General features: G+C 42.1%; 1 protein-coding gene across 17 annotated transcripts in view; it reads left to right on the top strand.

Annotated features, from left to right (window-relative positions):
• Nucleotides 1-12,704, top strand: part of LOC111243165 (uncharacterized) — a 173,422-nt gene that overhangs the window by 24,466 nt on the left and 136,252 nt on the right. Inside the window, exon 1 of one of the 17 annotated variants that reach the window (XM_086977555.1) lies at nucleotides 2,576-2,634. The exons of the other annotated variants lie outside the window; for them this stretch is intronic. The gene's annotated coding sequence lies outside the window, so the exon portion shown is untranslated. Of the gene's footprint in view, nucleotides 1-2,575; nucleotides 2,635-12,704 lie in introns of those variants that run through there. 17 annotated transcript variants of the gene reach the window in all.

Below are 12,704 nucleotides of genomic sequence, written 5' to 3'. Positions count from 1 at the left end.
ATGTACAGGAACATATTTATGAGCACACGCGAGTCGCGGCGTGGTTTGTTGAGTTAACATAATGATAAGCTAAACGAAGGAATTATTTTTGCCCAAGAAAAGTGGGAACCTGTCAGCTTCTGTGTCCGGTTGACGTTGAACTTATTTCCATCATAAATTGACCATAGGATGCCTGGACGGAGCGGTTGCCTGCAGTGATATATTTACCGTAAAAGCACGAAGCGAGCTGAATGGATTCAACCTATACGGATGTGCGAACAATACAGTTATATAGGAGATAGCAGGTTCTCATGAACCCGGAGTTATTTTGACTTTCGTTTCTCAAAAGGGCTTCCACGGAGAACTAACCTCCAAAAATGGGCTACAATACGTCATAACTGTAAAATAAAAATCGAAATTGCGATGGTAAAAATAAGTATTACTGTTTTTGGCTCAGTAATTCCTACCATTAACGTAATGATAAACTTTCGCCTCGGTTGCTCGGTTTCTTGTAACACAACACACAAAGTCCATATCTCATCGTACCTTCAACATGAACGTAATAGTTTATGTAGTCAGCTTAATGTAATAAGATTTTAGAGCACAAAGAGGTTCTATCTGGTATAGGGTGTTAAAATTGATATTTAATCTCTAATTTTTTTTGAAATCGGAGCTCGTTCGGGGTAATCAGACTATAAAATTGACCGTACAACGACAGGCGTCATTCTAGACGTGGTCCAAAGACGTACGAAACTTGTATCGATTCGAGAGTGATTGGTAGTATCGCGGCGGCAGAGACCGCGGTCGTCTCGTATGGACGAGGAAAAGCACTTGTTCTGTTTTACGAAGTGTCGACATTGATCGCAAGAAACCCGGCAACGAGCGAACTTCCTTTTAATATTTGAAAGAACCACACGAGATTCTTATCTAGGCCGATGGATCGACCGGTTTACGCATGCTGCAACCTAGAAGATGAAATTAATTTTAGTTTCGAGTACCTCGAACAGACGTCGGGGAACCCCAGACATATACATTCGCAAAACTAGTCAGGAAATCTCATACATAGTGTGAACAACGTTCCTTAGATTGGGAACGCATCTGTGCAGGTGAATTTTGCATCCGTCGTTGGGCTTCATAAATAGCCAAGGAATCACAGTAGTGTTCTCGAGTATATAGCTGTTATTATTAGATACTTGATTATAAGTCCATGCAAGAGGCTCACAGGCTTAAGACAAAGATAAATCATATCCATCTGTCACCCCTCAGGATATCTTTGTATTTGAGCCAGCTGTTGCTTTTGTACCTTTCAGCTTCAATAACAGCTGCCGACTCAGGTATCCTATACTATAGATCTCGTATTTAGCAAATATAATAGTACGTTGGTTAGAGGCCTTCCTCTGTAATAAAGCAGGCCTAGATGTTGTGCATTTGTTGAGATCCGCCCTCTTCACTACTCCCAATTGGCGGCACTGAAAAAGTCTGTGTTATCCACTGAACGACCAGTATACGTACCCTGTTTGGCAGTGAAATGTTGGCAATAACGTTAAAGGCCGTTTGGAGCATGAGGTCGGCGACAGGAGCTTTCCCTCGAGATCTGTCTGGCCTGTAGCGTTTAAAGGAAGGTAGGGGAGGGGGGTAATTAAGAAGGAAAAATCGCCTTATCTGTTGACTCCATTCGATAACTCGACGAGTGGCTCCCCATTTTTTCAACCGCCACCGCGGTAAAAAAGAAAAAACGTAAAACAGCGCGAGGTCACTGCAGTGGAGGATTTGAGCAGATAGAAAAACATATCTGCCTAAAGGAGGTGAAATAAAGAAAGCAAAGAAACCGACCTGACAAGGTCACAAGGAAATTAATATGGGCTATTTGTAGAATAGAGAATACGTAAATGGGGATATAAGAGAAGGCTGGTAGAAACGTCCATGCAGAGAGAGCGAGCAGCGGGATGTGCTATGCATCTCCACGCATCGAACCGTAGCTGATGAGGGATATTGAAATCGTTTACTGTTGCCACGAGTGTATCTATGGCCGAAGTATAATCGAGACTAGTGAACAAGCTAAGTGAGACGCAAGCAAATTGAGCATAAAGAAATAGTATTGCTACGATGAAACGGATTAGATATTATTTAGATTATCTCCGAGTGTGTTTAGGTCTACACGAGGCGACCGTTACCGTATATGACCGCAGTTTCATTAATTATGAGTTACCGTGTTGCCTTATTAGGTGGGCGTCCAACATACTTGATAGGTCGTTTAGCCCGCTGTGTATACATGGTACATTGTAATGTACCATGTATATTCGCTGTATATAAAAAACCGTGGGAATGTTACCGTTTACCGCATCGTCAACATATTTTAGCAGTTTGATAATATCCACCTTAGGTTCACAACGTATTTCGCCCTACGACGCAGTCGATTGATGTTTCCGGCTGTTACTGTTTACAGATCCTCTGCATTGTTTTTACCAGTTTAGAAAGGCGATCATTCAGTTTTAACAACTGCTAACCTTTATTTCAGGTAAGCGTCGATGACTAGTAACCATTGTACGTTCACAATGACCTATCGCCGCTCGGAAATGCGGTGAGATCGGTCTCGAGAGTATATCACTCGTCTGTCTCTTATGATGTACCATGAGCTATTGCAGCAGACAGCCGGTAAGTTGAATACTGCGCGTCAGAACAGTTAGTCAGTCTTAGAAGGAATCCCTGATATACTTATGCTGTCGCAGTTTCTACATAAGCTTATTGGTACCGAAATTCATAATCGAATAGGAGCTAGTATACGATACACTAATCGCTAATATATTCAGTAATTGACGACAGAGTTAGATATAGGTAACGTCCAACTTTTCCGTACGTATTTTACTTGGCACGTCATACTTTATACACACTCCGGAAAGACATGAGACTCTATGTACACGCTGTGTATGAGTAGCAGCAGCTGTTCCAACGTGGACCAAGGAGCATTCGTTAAATCTTTACAATAGACAAAAACCGGAACGATTATCTTCTTTCACGAAGAAGCTTCTTCCTTCTACTTTTATGAAGTTCTTCGGCAGAAGCTAAATTCGCTTTTATCTTCCCTGTGACGATCGTTGTGAGTATTTTTACTAAAGTGAGTAGAGGCGAAAGAGAAGCTCTAGCTTCGTTTAGAATTCTCATTTGTAGGACAGTTATTAGCCTGAAGAAATATTGATTGTTTTAACCCTAGTGGATATACCTGTATCAGCAAGTATTGCTTTCTTAAATGGGACTAGTGGCTTAGTATCGAAGCTGTGTTCGTACAAATCCCGCGCGTACTCTAAACATGCACGCATGCCTATGAGGTTCAAAAATTGCTTCTATCGATGCCCTCGTATTGCGAGATCCAAGCTTATTATTATTATTATTAGAGCAAACGTTTTTCATTAGTCCTACTTTCTGCCCTTTCACTGCTACAAATGGTTCCATGATAACAATTCATGTAGGTTGCTGGCTGCCAACCTTCTCCTTGCAGTTCACGTTTGCCTAAAAACAGTGTAAGGACAAAAAGAGCCTAAATGGCTTTGTAGGTAAGTTGTCCTTAGGCCCGCTTCAGGCCGTTCTTCGCTGACAATGCACCAGCAGTTATGTCGCAAAATGATCTGTGGGGAAATTGGCCAACAAAGAAGGAAAAACGAACAACAGACACTAAATGGGGCTATGAATGCTATCGAGGAAGTAGAGTGACTTCGCTGCAAAGAAGAAGTATAGCCAGTTTGTGATTCTGTTATCACTGCTTCTAGCTGCCATATTACTGATGTTGAAAAAATAGGACTGGAAGCTGTCTCTGCTGTCCAAGATAGTTTTCTTTTTCTATTTTTGTTTCTACGTTTGAAAGAAAAAAATTGTTTTTTGACTAAACTCAGAAATGTTTTTGTGGTGGCTCGCTTGCGCATATCATGCATATACTGGCAACATTGCTACTGAAGTGCCGTCAACGATGGCTGCCTATGTAACAGATACGCTCGTTTAAGGGACGCACAGGATACTTGGTAGTATTTTTCGAAGATGAACAGATACATCTAAACGATCCTGGCGTATGCCTATTTCTGCATCGCTGGCAAACTGTGGGTATAGAAGAATTGGTTTTAAAAAGCAAACAACCGTTGTTTCCGCCTTAGTCATCTTTGTGCCTCCGGAGGGTCCTCTGTCTGAAGGTATTATTTTCCCATTTTTTTACTCTGTGCGCTAGAGGAAAGATCACTGTGCAGTGCTTTGAACTGGCTTGCAGTCGTAATATGTATTAGGCAGTCTAAATAAGAAAATTTTAGTTCGTACACTACTGAAGGCTGAAATAGAACCATGACGCTAGACTCGTATGTGTCAACAAATTTCTTGTCTATATACATACAGTATGACCAAATGATCCTAAAAATAAGCACAGCAGCCATTTTTCACATAAATACTTACAGGAACAATACATGGTGTGTGTGTGTATGTGTCATTTGTCCTTTCATTTCGTTTTACTGCTTCTACTCAAGGAAATGAGCTTTCTGAGTAAAATTTGCTTGTTTTATGCGTATTTCTGTTCCAACCCACTTTTCGCCTCCTTATCCGCTATCATAAAGAATCTGTGAATCAATTTTTTGCTCCGTCCCCAATCGATTCTACCACAAAGACAGATACATTCACGAACATACGTGTACGTCTTCTATAGTACGAGTTTGATCGTCCGACATCGGCTACCGTTTTGCCACTTATTTCTGTCACTGCATCTAACACCGCGATCGCGACGACCGCCACTGATACCTACTATTGTTTCTATTTATAAAGCCAAAGGAGTTTTGGCAAGCTTTTGGCTCCAAGTAGTTCTTATCTCACTTCTAAAGCTGCTAGCGTGCTCACCGCTACGTAGCAGTTGTACGTTGCATTCGATCCACGTGGCCCACATGACCCAATTCTTTCCTTCCCTAAACCTACAACTTGACAGCTTCAAGCAAATTAGCCGTCACCTTGTGCGGCCTGAGCAAAAGGAGAAGCAATTCGCCTTCCATGTTTTTCTTCCTTCTCGTCGGCGTCGGCGTCGTCGTCATAGTTGCTATTCTAGCGCTCCTCCGCATCTCTGTATTTTAATTCTTGGCCTTTGACTAAGACTGTAGTTTTTCGCACAGCCGTTCGCGTATCCGGCTATGCAGGACCGGGGTCCGCTTCACTGATGGTCGTTCCGCGAGACTGTTTTCTACTGCTAACATAAACCGTTCTGTATTGGCAACAGTCGCACTTTCGCTACGAGTACAGCGGTTGGACTAACGACGGGCTTTTATTCAGAGTAGAAGAGAATGAGACACACACATATCGTTGCGTAGGCACTAAACGTAGAGTACTGAAACAACGGGCGCACAGTATGACGCTCTGTTCGACCGTAAACTTGCCTCCCTTCTACTGGCATTGTTGCTGCAGCTGGCACGCCGTCTGCCTATCCATCGATTCGTTCACGTCTTATCCCTCACGTCCTGCCTGTAGCTTCGTCGTTAGATAATGTGGTTCTTCTTTCCAGTTTTCGTTCTACCATTACGTGCTAAAACTCTACTATTTTGTAGGCGTCTCGTTTGTTACTGGTTCCTAATGCGTGGTTAGCTGATTCTAATCGATGAGTTCATCGTGGGCCGCTGTTGGTTTTTTGTTGCTAGCCGGTTAGACGAGTCAGCTGACTAATGTCGCGGTCGATATTTCAGTCGAGTTATGGTTTCTATATTCTGCACGTTGTTTTGCAAATTGCAAGTAGCAAACATTCAAAACTTGCTTTAATTAGAATTCACTTAGGTAAAATGACCGGGTACATGTATGGACCGTCCACTCAAAGAAACACCTCATTTTAGGTCAAGGTGATCCGCTCGCTCGTCATTTGTAATGCTAGAGGGTCAAACATGCCACAGCCTTTCCATAAAGCTTTTTACTTTGCCCATGTGTTGAAACGATTATGCTTCTTAGCGTCGCTTCTTTTATACGAACGATCGCACATTCGAGTATCGCTTGTTGTTTTCTACCGCGCTAGCCATTTTGCGGGCGATCATGCGTATTTTCGTTTGTGTTCTCGGACGAGATGCAACGCAGCGAGAAGCTTTTTCTTGTCTATTTGGCGAATGGTTGCCGAAAAACGATAGGCTTGAAGCGCTCAAATGTTAAGCCGAGTTTCAGATATCGCTGTCAAGCTGTAGCCATGCTACCGAGGTTGTTTTATAGTAGCTGCAATTTTTCGTTCACAAAGCAACTTATGTCGTTTTCGATTCAGGTAGATAATGTCACTGTAAGAGAGTTACTCTGAGAGAGAACTTATGGTTAAAAAAACTGCTGGGTCAATAATTTGATTCGGTAATAATTTTCTCGCTTTGTTAGTGAACGCCGGTCCTGGGTTGATGTCATTGGCGGACCGGACCGACCGTCACTGGCTTGCGTTTCTCTTACTATACTGCCCGCTGAAACGTATTATGCTTTTCCGTTCCCTCTGCATGTACTTATTTGCCATTTACTTTGAAACTATCCATCACTTCGGAATCACATAGATAGGCCAATGTACATGTACCGTTTGACGGCCACCCAGTGCTTTCCCATAGCCTAGCTTATAACCTAGCGAGATTAAGGCCAACAGGAATCGTTAGATTATTCCCATCCATATAGATACGCATATAATAGAGAAGTCAATTGTTTACACAGTCAGTGATACCGGTAGTATTGGGTTCTGGCCACATCGTGAAATGAACGACGCCCTACTCTGCTCATAATAACTGCGTGTAGTACGTGTCCATCTAGTCAACACCAATAGAGAAAGCGAGTCTCGCGCAACGGAAGCTAGTTATAGTAAGAATGATCATAGAAAGGTAGTATACATTAACGAAGGTCATTTGAAAATAAATTACAATACGATTTTCAGGAACGAGCTTACTACGATGTGTGTAACCAATTTTGCCCTGTAGAGCATCAGCAAACATTTGTTGTTGGAAAAAACATAAAACCGTGTGAAAAGAACGTATCGCTTCTAGCTTTATGACGAATCTTAAAAATATGGTTAACGTACGCACATTGTATCAGCACACAGCCCTCAGACAACTTCGGTATACTATGGGTCGTAAGTAAAATTGTAACTGGACTTCATGTGATGTTCGTACGTATTCTGTGTACTTCATCTGAATATCGATATCTTGTAATTATTCACTTTTTACTAATGTAATGAAAAAAAAATACTCTTGGCACTGTATGTTGTCTTTGTTCAGCTGTCGTCACTCGCCCACACGTTACTGTGACGCCGTGCCGCTACTAAACCTAACCAGTAATGGCCCCGCTATAACACTTCGGCCTTTGGTAGGCCGTTCGTACGAGTTCGAACCTATGTAAAGGCGACGCCAAGGTCCGGCCATTGACCTAATCTGTTTGGCTTCCACTTCCGTATCGTGTCATTCGGTTGCTTTGAACTTCTAAGTTGCGACCCATTCTAATCCCACACATGCGCACTTAAGCAGAACGAACGAACTCTTGAACCCAATTCTATTATAGCCATTGGCGTTGTTGTATGTCACGATCGCAAATGCTACAACACTAGTTGGGTAAGCCCGTTTTCAATCGTCCGACTGCTCGACTGGCCCCTTTCCTGACTCTCAGCTACGTTACCACCGCATTTGACTTGGACTTATGCAATAAGTCCAGATGCAGCGCTTCGTCCGCTCATAATAAACATTGTGATATCCCGTTTCCTTCTACACGTTTCTCGTATACAATATGATAACATACTCAGCGTAATCATTGTGCGAGTTTAGTGTTTACAGACAGAATATGCAGTGACAAGACGTACGTACGTACCTACATGAATATAGAGAAGAACTAAAACTCCGTCGTCGGGCCAACATGGCACCTCTTAGGACGCTTTTCTTATTATTTTTAACTAAGCGGTAAACACAAGGATAGGCCTATACGAATTTTCTCACGACGTAGGTGTATTGCAAATAGTAAGAACAGTGCGGTTAATTAATTAAACAATGGTTCAATGGAACTCAGAGGATGTCCACATGTGCTGTTCCGTAATAACGCTCACGTAAGAGCTAAGGGCCTCTACAGCGTAATTAGGCGCTTGGAAAAGGCTGTAGAACTAAAATAGATGGCTTATTTTCTATTAATGGCAATTAGGGTTTGACAGTGGAAGGCAATACTGTGTAACACAATGAGGACAGGAATTCCCGTGTTAATCTTTTTATGCAAATCATATGGAGTATGTTAAGGAACGACGCTATATAGAAGAAGGACGCTTATGGTAGCCATGCATGCACTCGGCATGGAATTGATTTACCGTCATGGTCGATTTTTGCGATGCGACGACGAAATAGGCTAGGGTGACATGTTTGTTGCCTTACGTCTACTGTCGCAGAGGCCAAATCGATCATAGTGTCCTTGTAGATGAACGAAACGCCAGGAAAATTGTGGTCATCGGCTTTCCTCGCCGTTATATGTTTCGACCATCCTCAAAAAGGCAGCGTGAAGCCTAGTATATTTTCTAAAGTTTTGAATGCTGTTGTAGCCATTGTTAAACCTAATATCGGCCTATTCAATAGATTCATCGCATTCCTTTTAAAAGTATATTAACGACACCTGGTTCTCCTGTAAATGTTTTCATTTCATTCGAACATATCGAACATTTTCTTCGGTCAAGCTTTTGCTAAGTATTCCATCCAGCCGCCTCTCAGATTCCAGAGAATTTCTGTTCAACAATCCGGAGAACTTGCTCACATGGTAAGCAAATACAAATTTCGGATTCGATCAGCCAGTGCACAAGCCATCGTTCTGTTTATCAAATCACCGTAACGATCCATCTCGTGGCCATTTTATGTAAGACGTTCATTTGTGGAGACAAGATAAATAGCCAACAAGGTTGAACAGTCGGAGCAGTCATCACGTATCTCGTGGCAACAGCCCAGGAAGCTGATGTAGGCAATGCACGAATACGCCTAGAAAGAGCCAACTGTTGGTCCTATTGTAGACTTCTGATGCTAGCAAAAAGTGGAGCGAAAAGTAAGTCGTCAGCCAGTGGATTTTTACAAAAATAGCGACTTAGATCATTCATAGAGACCTACGGATGCCTATGCACTGACTGGACGACAAAAGGACGCAACAGGCCGATTTAGATATCGACTAATAATTCAATCGTAGGTACCGGCGGCAGGTTTCACTAGCCGTAAATTCAGACGATGCCTTAACAATGTTTCCTTATCAACAACCGAGCTGTCACGTCTCCTTCGCAGGCATATTTTTTCTAAGTTATTTGAGCTAGCTTTTACATTTAATTAAAATTGAATTTCTCATATAGTATTCACATTTTCGTATGAGAGGTAACATTGGCTTTGCCAGCGAACTGCTAGATTTTACGAGAGTCTCTACAAAGGTGCTGGATGTTAGGCAGTTCAATGGCAAACAAGGTAGCCTATCTATCGACAAATCCTCAAATTGGCCAGGCTCTACGACGATGTCAGCCCATTGCTCGCACTGTGACATAATGTACTAGTGACGAGGCAGTGGGCTTAACGGTAGTTACGACCCAACAATAAGATGATATATATTTACATATGGCACGATGTATGTGCGTGTGATACTGTGTGTTTATGTTAAAATATACAATTTTAACATAGTGTGCATAAGTGCCTGTGCCGGTGGGGTCATGACGTTTATTTCAAGGTATTATCATTAAAGGTTTGTGTGCCATGTTGTTTTTTTCCAGTGGTCATTCGCGTTGCTGCTGTTATTACAGATCTTGCTGTTTTCATCCAAATTGTCAAAGTTGTCTGCTACGCCTAATGTTATACAGGCACAAAAGTTTTACATCATGCTAACCTGTAGTTAGTAAGTTACTAGCGGCAACACCATGACTTGGCTGTAAGCTAACCGGCTAATAAACGTACACTGTGGAAACATCACGTATGTGGCCATTCTCACAACTACTGTTCCGCCGCCGTAGCCCCTTTCGTATGTCGTGCGCCCCACAGGAAGGCTGTTTTGGCAGCAGTAGATGCAGATGGCTGTGCTGACGTTGCTACCTGGATCTAAGGATGACGTTATCCTTAACGTCGACAACGATGTCAATTTATTTACTAGACTGGCCGTCTTAGAAGCGGCAATAGCAACTGTCTGAAGGATATAGGAAACTCCCTTAGGAAAAGCCGTGTTGCTCTTTGCTCGCGCTCCATTGGCGCAATCGGCCTTCAGGTGTCGTCGGGGCACGTTGCGGTCTAAACTCGAACCTGGGCACACAGACACACTTCGTTTCATGCAAAAAACCAGCCATCCGGCGGTGCGTCTAACGGTGATGCCGAGGGCAACGCAAAACATGGAAAGGTTTCTTGGGTATAAACAGTTGACTTTCTTTGCATGGTACGCCACAGTAGTGGAGTTTATCGAATAGGCATTTTCAGATGAAACTTATAACTCTAAACCTTGCAAGTGAATGAACAGCTTTCGCTCAGGAAGAGACGAAGGAGAACAAAGGACGCCGGACGCGATTTCTAGAGAAATATGTTACGATGCGAGACCAGTTCTCGCTCTGGGTCTCGCGCTCCCAGTCGCAACAACAAAGGACGTAAATAAACATTGATCCTCTTCACATTTGGTTCCCCTTTCCAGCTTGTTGTTTTTGTCGATGTAATTGGCATTCCTGAACAATGGCCTCCATATTAGTATTTTTTTTTATACGCTTGCGTGGAAGTTCTTATACATGTGTGACTGGCGTCGTCTGGGCTGGCGACAAATCACTTCTTTCGTAAACTACTTTTCAATAAGGATACCCACGTTTTTCATGGCTTTTGTTGTTATCGCAGGAACGTCGTACGTATGAGTGATTGAAAACTGACTCGACGATCTCTTACAGTAAACACTTAATGGGAAATGTATGTATGACAATTGTAAGGTGTATGACGTGGCAAATATGTCATAACAGCTCTTTGATATATAAGTTGCTGCCGGAATCTTATCAATATTCACGTGAATATAATACGACATGGCTGTACTGCATCTATCTGTGCATGATAGAATTTTTCGCCGTGCTTACAAGTTGTTTTTTTTTTTGTGTTTTGTTTGTTCTTTATTACCTTGTTGAGTTTATGTTTGTCGCCGCTTCTGCTGAAGAAGCATTACTACCATGTGCATCTTGTTCAATCTCTATTTGAAAATTAATGGTTCTGTTAATGCGTAAGGGCTATTTAAGCATCTTCAATTTTAATTGTCAAAAGCCTTGAAAAAGTGTGAGTGACTAAAGTTATAGTGAAAGTTACGAAATATGAGAGAACGCTGCCAGGTGACCTTAGAGTACTGCAGTATTCCCAGCAGTTAGTTTATCGCAGTAGAGAAATCTGCTGTGTATTTGGCTGTTTCTCTTTGCGGTGTTCCTGTGCCGAGAATAGAAATTAGCAATACAAAAGAAGCAGCCTAGGCCACGTTGCAGCATTATATGCTGGATCTTATTAGGTCAGACAAGACGACATATTGCTACATAAGTAGGCAACGGTAGGCGACACTGATAAAAACTCACGTTACAAGGGAAATATTTCGTCCCTTTTGCATTTGTGCTACCGTACCAATCGAGTACGACACATAATTACAAAATCAAGTTATGGCATGGTGTTTGCTACGTAGTGACGGAGTAGTTCTTTCAGGGATTTTATGTTAGTGTCGAATGTTACCACCTTCGACCACTGACGCAGAAAATCGGTTAAGATTGTTAATTATCGTTATTAGAAATATATGATTACTTGCTTCGTAAGTGGAGTAAATATATTTAGGCAGATCTTCACAGCTAGGCATATTTCGATCATTTTTACAGAGAGTATTCTATTCTGTCACCATTGACATGCTTATACTTGTAGTTTATGAGTTGAAAGAATATGCGTTTTCTGGTAGTTGCTCAGACCTACTCAAATGGCGTGTAAAAATTTTGCTTCGCCTGGCACCCGAACTTGACTCTATAATCAGTATAATTCTATGCTACTGCTAGACGAGATTGAATTGGGTCTACTTTGGCCTGGGTTATGGTGTGCCTATTGAAAACCTGATTTGAATTGATAGCAAATTGATTTGAATTGAAAAAGGACCTCAGTTTGGCTTTCCTTGGTACGTGTCCAGTTAACGCGGTGAAATTTATTGAATCGTGGGCACTTCATTCGAGTCACCGGCGAAGATTATTTATACGCACACATAGCTTCGCTATCCAACTCGCTGGTCCAAGCAACCCGTATGGACCTGTACTCATGCAAGTGATTTCATTCAAGCTTGAGCATGGCCCGACAAACAAGAAGCATCAGTCGAGATGTCATGCTTAGAAATTAATTGTGGTTTATTTAAGAGACCATGCTAATTGTCATATCGAGCTACAGAATGAGTACCTTTGACCATTAGTTACGTTTACCAGCGTTGTGTAAACGGCAATCCCGATCTCCAATAATAATGATCATCCAATCTTCTACTATGAAAGAAAACGTTCCCTTTTATTTAAAAAGCTATCGGTAGCTCGTTCCTTGTCACTCGTTGAAGACAATTGAAGGGTGAACATGTTGCGGGATTTTAAAATGATTTCGGGATTTCACAATGTGATAGTCTTCACACCAACTTTGTTGGCAGGCGCTATCTGTCGTCGATCACACGTACCCACACATACTTCCACATATAGAGATCATGCTATTTCCCCCTATAATCACCACCATATCTACAGCAACAACCTTACTAACGTCAGGAAG

The sequence above is a fragment of the Varroa destructor genome, unplaced genomic scaffold (assembly GCF_002443255.2).
Source record: "Varroa destructor unplaced genomic scaffold, Vdes_3.0 BEIS01000001.1, whole genome shotgun sequence".
Lineage (NCBI taxonomy): Eukaryota > Metazoa > Arthropoda > Arachnida > Mesostigmata > Varroidae > Varroa > Varroa destructor.
This window is presented reverse-complemented; position numbering and strand designations above follow the sequence as displayed.